The sequence below is a fragment of the Nuphar pumila genome, chromosome 2 (genome assembly GCF_984573655.1).
Source record: "Nuphar pumila chromosome 2, dmNupPumi1.hap1.1, whole genome shotgun sequence".
NCBI lineage: Eukaryota > Viridiplantae > Streptophyta > Magnoliopsida > Nymphaeales > Nymphaeaceae > Nuphar > Nuphar pumila.
The window spans coordinates 952,347-958,997 of NC_143250.1; positions in this window are offsets into that span (position 1 = coordinate 952,347).

A 6,651-nucleotide genomic window follows, 5' to 3' on the forward strand; every position below is an offset into this window, starting at 1 on the left:
TATGAAGAGAGACATTGCAGAATTTGTAAGCAAGTGTCTGGTGTGCTAGTAAGTAAAGATTAAGCACCAACGACCTAGTAGACTACTGCAACCACTCTCCATACCTGAATAAAAATGGGCAGATATCACTATGGATTTCGTTTCAAGACTTCAAAGAACCAAGAATGAGATGGATTCTGTATGGGTTATTGTAGACATGCTAACTAAGTCAGCTCACTTTTTGGTCTGTAAGACAACTTACACTTGTGACCAATTGGCCCAATTATTCATCAAAGATATTGTCAGACTTCATAAAGTACCAGATTCAATTGTTTCGGATAGAGACTAGAAGTTCACATTGCGATTCTGATAGAGTTTTCAAGAAGCCTTGGGGACACAATAAAGATGCGCATGACATTTCACCCCCAGTCTGACGGACAATTGGAACGAACCATTCAGACCCTGTAAGACATGCTACAAACATATACCTTAGATTATAGTGACTCGTGGAATAATATTCTACCTTTGATGGACTTTGCCTACAATAATAGTTTCTAAGCAAGTATAGGTATGGCTTCGTTTGAGGCACTATACGGTCAATGGTGCCGAACACCCTCGTGTTGGAATGAGGTCAAAGAAAGAAGATTGTTAAGGCCTGATTTGGTGCAGCGGATGGCAGACCATATGAGATTTATTCAAGAATGTATTTTGGCAGCTCAAAGTCGACAGAAAAGTTATGCAGACCAAAGACATCGCGAGTTAGAATTTGAGCAAGGTAATCATGTATTTTTGAAGATATCTCATTTTAAGGGAGTGATGTGTTTTGACCGAAGAGGAAAATTGAATCTAAGATATATTGGACCCTTTGAGATACTCGGGAGAGTTGGTCAGACGGCATACAGACTGACTTTGTCACCTTCCTTGTGTCAAATTCACATGTTTCACGTATTTATGTTGTGAAAGTATATGCCTGATCCCTCCCACATACTGGATATTGTTGAGTCAGTGCTAAAAATTCAAGATGACTTAAGCATGAGTGAGAAGCCTATAGAGATTCTGAATATGAAAGTTCAAAAACTAAGAAATAAATAGCTAATTATAGTGTTAGTTAGATGAAGTCATCACAACAATAAGGAGGCTACATGGGAGTGTGAATCAAACATCTGCGAGTAATTTTCACATTTGTTTATAGGTAAGATTCAGGATAAATTTTCTTTTAAGGGGGGGTAGAATTGTAACTCCTTTCGACAATTTCGTTGGATGGGATAAGCAAAAAAAAAGGTTGTTCCCCATTTGAGGAATCCGTCTTTGGTAAACCCTAAAGGGGTGAGGATAAACCTCACCCCCAAAATCTGCGGGAGGGGGTGAGGGTTATCCTCATCCCTCACCCTGCGTTAGGGCTATAAAAGCCCTCACACAGACCCTCTCCCTCCACGATGCAACGAGCGAACGATAGAGAGAGAGAGAGAGGGACTTACCGGCATCGGCTGAGATACTCCTCCCTCCTCTTCTCCTTCTTCATCATCTTCTTCTTTCTTATTTTTTTTGTGGGTTGAGGGTTGGCAGCCATGACTGTCGGCAATTCACCGAGGAAAAAAATAGAGGTTATGGGAGAGAGGGGGGGGGGTCGATCGATGCCGGTGGCTGCCCCCTCTGCCGCAAAAAGGGAGAGAGAGGGTCGGCTCTAACAGTCGGCCCCTCTTTGACATAGATGAAGGGGAGATGGAAGCCCCCCCCCCCTCTTAGGACTTTATCGACGGGGGGGGGGGGGGGGTATGGATCGGTTCGGGTGTGACGCAGACCGAACCCGCTAGTCTGGGTCATGCTCAGACTGAGCCAATAATATATATATATCGGGTCAGTCTGGGTGCGAACCAGACCAGACCGAGTCAGTCTGGGTCACACCCAGACTGAACTCGAGGTTGGGTCAGATTAAGTTAGGAAAAAAATGGTCAAACTGGTTCTGTCCAAACCGGTTCAAGTTGAGTCGGTTCAGACCAAACCAGTACGAACCAAACCGGTTTGGATCAAACCGTGTCAGACCGAACTGATTCAGTCTAACATAGTCTCAGATCCATTTTAATTGAATCTGTACCAGACCAACTCTAGAACCAAGTTTAACCGGATCCAAAGGGATCTGAATCTGGAGCCAGACTGGCTACTTTGGATCCAGAATAGAACTGGATCTGGTTCATATCAGTTCTGGATCCAGATCAGAATTGGATCTGATTGGATCAGTTCTAGATCCAAATCAGAACTGAGTTTGAATCCAGTCAAACATCTTTGGATCTAAATCAGTATTTGACCTTGTGATCATTGCAAATTTTTTCCTCTTGTTCTCTTTTCCTCTTCTCCTTCTCTTTTTCTCTTTAGCCTCAATTCCCTTTTTAAAGAGGAATAAAAAGATAGAAAAGAAAAGAAAGAAGAGAGGAACTCTTTTGCAAATGTCTCACTTGACCTTTATTTGAAAATATTTTGAAATTACTCACCTCCGTTTTTGAAAATTTGCTGAAAAAATGGAGAGACAGGATTCACTCGTCGGTACGAGGTTGTTATCATCGCAAAAATTTTTCCCCTCCCTTGCGAGAGAGAAACGAATTTCGCGAGTCAAACTCGACCAAAGTTTTGAAATTGGTTTTAAAAATTACTCGCCTCCGTTTTGAAAATTTGCGGGAAAATTCCGTAGAATGGGATCCGCCTGTCGGTACGAGGTTCAACCGTTCCTGGCGCCTTTACCAGGGGTAATTGAACCAAGGATCAATTATGTGCTTTAACTTGACTCAAATATCTAAATGATGCTCTATTTTTCCTAGAATGCACAAAGAATCAGGCTTGTGCTATGGAATTTTAAAAAAATGCAAGTTTGAAAAAAATATGATGTTTGCTTTGGAAAATTGAAATATGCTGGAAAAATGATTGGAAAAGTACTTGAAATTGGGATTCTTGGGAAAATCATTGAAGTTCATTGAAAATCAGAAATTTGCATTGGAAAGTGATTTCTCAGGAAAACTTGAACTTTGGAAAATCGATTTTGAAATTTGGAATTGCTTTTCTGAGAAAATGGATTTGAGAATTCTAAGAAAATCTAAGAAATTCATTGGAAAATGACTTTTGAAATGGAAAATAAATTCTCAGGAAAACTGGAAAATATGAGAAAATCGATTTCTGAAAACTTGGGATTTTGAAATTTGAGAATTTGAAAACATAGGAAAATCTTGATTTGAACTTGGGAAATGCCTTGAAATCTCATTTGAAAATTTGGAATTCTGAGAAAATCCAATCCTGAGAAACTTGGAAATTTTTGGGAAAACTGATTTATCTAAAATTGAAATTGGAAAATGAATTTGAAAATAATGCAATTTGAATGATATGAATGAATGAATATGAGTTTAAAAGAGAATTTCAATTGAGGAATTGGAAAATCCTTTTAAAACTTTAAAAAATGCAGTGCATTTTGAAGTTAGCCTAAGTGTGTAGGCTGAATGTGGCTAATACGAAGATCATAAATCTTGGTTTTCTTCGTATTCTGACTATGGCCATAAATACGAATCCCACCGAGTTTATAAACTCCATAAAAGCTTGTGCACGTGCCATTCGTGTAAACCATAGTGGATTTGAAATAAATGCACATGAATCATACATTAAATATCGAAATTTGCATAAATTAAACTATATGCAATGCAGCCCTATTCTAAGCAGAAAAGTAACTCTTATTCCAAATTATTACATTTGAGATTACATTGAATTGAAATAAAAAAAAATCTAAGTCTTCTTCTTGAATGTTCCTGCAAAACTAGAAAACAAGGTTAGCACAAAAATGTAGGTTATTCTGAATTTATCCGAAAATATGAGAAATTATCGGATATTATTCAGATATAAACCCAAATTCATACCCCCCTTTGATATAAACATAATAAATAATGAATAAATTTGGAAAATAAACTTGAAAATTCGAAATTGGGGTTCAAAATGACCAAAATACCCCTGATGACCTTGAAATCAGGGTTTTATGAAAGAATTTTTGTAAATTTTGGAATTTTGAAAATCAAATGAAATAAATCAAACATAATATGATAAAATATGATGATATGCATGAAATTTTGGAGAATTAGAAATTGAAATTTCGAAATTTAGGTCAAAATGACCAAAATACCCCTGATAACAAGACTATGGCCTTGAAACCAGGGTTTTCTGAAATAAATTTTGCAAAATTGAAAAATATGAAATGCAAATGAGATTAAAATTAACCCTAATATGATTCTACATGCTTATGTACATGATACAAACCCTAAAATGGCGAAAATATCATAAAATATCAAATTTAACCTGATTTTCGCCTGATTTTCGCTTCTGAATTTAAAGATAAACTAACACATGGAGCAAATGAACTTGGAATTAAACCAAATTTGGCATGAACACCTAAAATAACCCTAAAAACAGAATGGAGCTCGAAAATCTAATTTTTTTGTACTTTTAAATATGAAAATTCAAATAAAAACCCTAAATTTTATGATTTTTGCCTAAAATATTGATTCTAAAGGAGATTTAGGATATCAAACTTCCATAAAAATTTCCCAAATTTTATGGGATGACAGAGGACAGTAAGGCAAGGATTTTTTCCTTTTACACTTTCTGTTTTTGACCTATGGTCGGAGCTGTACCACTCCGGCAAATCGGATCGGAATCCGGCGACTCTAGTAAATGAAGGAAACAGACAGGTTTCGGTAGAAAATGTGGTAAAAATGGCAGACAGATGGTAAAATGGCTGAAATTGTGGGAAAATGTCTCTGACAAACATAGAAAGATTTTATCTTTTGACACTATTGGGATTCGGGTTACGGTTTGGAAAAGACCACACTATTATCAGAGACCTAAATCTCTGGAATTTCTGGACATTGGAATCTGTTAGACAGAAAGAGAAAATCCAGGAAAAATAATGAAACAGATCCAAAAATTCCCAAATTTTGGGAAATGACAGAAAATCATGTTAGGAACAACTTTCATGTTGAAAGTTTTTGCAGACAAACTACAGATTCGGATGAGTCGGTGCATTAAGATCTGTCTATATCCTGACAAAAGAAAATCGAGATTTTCCCAGGGGTCTGAGAAATCCGATTTTTTACAGAGGTCAAAACTGACTGGAAAAACCTCAAAATTTCCAGATCATTAGTAGATTCAATCATGAATCTACTGTGATTTTTTGAGGACGATTTGAATTTTCCATGAGGGTGGTGCCGGAGGTTCTTGTCTGCTAAAGCAGAAATTAGAAGTTCTGGAAATGGGAAATCCCAGTTTGGGATTTGATTGGTTTGAGAGGGTCCCAAAACCCAAATTGAATCAAATTTTCGACAGTAAAACAAAGACATGTAAACCTGGTTACTCTAAAATTTACAAAATTTTTAAATGCAGAAACTCACGTAAAATGATGCATGGACTTTGCACAAACTTGAAACTCTACAGATTCTAAATCAATCTATTAATAAGACTGTAAAATGAATAAATACATGATGAAATTTAGCTAAATGCAAATTTTTTTTTTAATTTAAAATTGTATAAAGCATAGAAATAAAAATTAAAATCATCATGAGGGGGCTTGACCTATTTTGATGTTGGCTCTCAAAACGAGAGAATCCATCCAATAGATAGATGAATCTTATCGTTTTACTTAGCCTAAATACGTGAGATGAAACTACTATCATGTTTCTCAATTTAAGAATTATGGAAAAGCATTCACACACCACCAATTCAATTTTTTTTTTAATTTGATTCCATAGCATCCATAAAAAAATAAAATAAAATAAAGCTTCAAATCAATGGACGACAAAGATGAAGTGTATAGGGGTTTCACTAAGAACAAGGAGATATGAAATAAGGGGACGATGGGCTCACCTTGGAGGGTTCGACTACTACGAATGAAATTGAGACAGCGCCGGTGGAAGGTAGTGGAGCTGAACTTGAAAGGGGTGCAAGGTAGGTGCTGGAGTGAGTATGTGTTGGTCGACCAACGAGATTACTCCAAGATGGTTGCTGCTGGACTCAACCGGAGATGGTTGCAAGTTGGACTCGAGATGCCGCCTAGGTTGATTGAAGGATGAAAGCTCAAAAGGGCGCCGGCTAGAAGGAGTTGAAGGTGGTGTTGCTGGAGTGATAATGGTGCCTTGCTACAAGGAGGCGTGGCTGGAGGTGTTGCTGGAGTGATAATGGTGCTGCAGCTGGAGATGACCGGAGGTGCTGGGCATGGAGCTTCAAAGAGGTGCTGCTGGCTGCAAGGAAGAAGATGGCTGAACCGTTCTAGTGGTGGCTGCAGCTTTTGTTCGATGGCTGGGCATCCAAAGAGGTGGCTGTAGAGAGGTTGGAAGGCTGCTGTGGCTGTAGCAGCTAAGGAGAGAAGAAGGGAGGTAAAGAGAGAGAATATGAGAGAGAATAGGAGAGAGGCGTGAGATGTGAGAGGAGCCGTAAGTGGCTTCCTTTTCTCTTTCCCTTTTAACCAAACCCAACTTAGGTCTTTAATCAGCCTCAACTTAGGGTTTTTAGGGGTTAATGAAAAGAGAGGGAAAGAGTGTACGTGAATGGGCTGGAGAAGGGAAAGGAAGGAAGGGAAGGGAAGAAGAAAAGAAAGGGAAGAAGAAGAAAAAGAAAGAAAAGGGAAAAAGAAAGGAAAGAAAGTAAAGG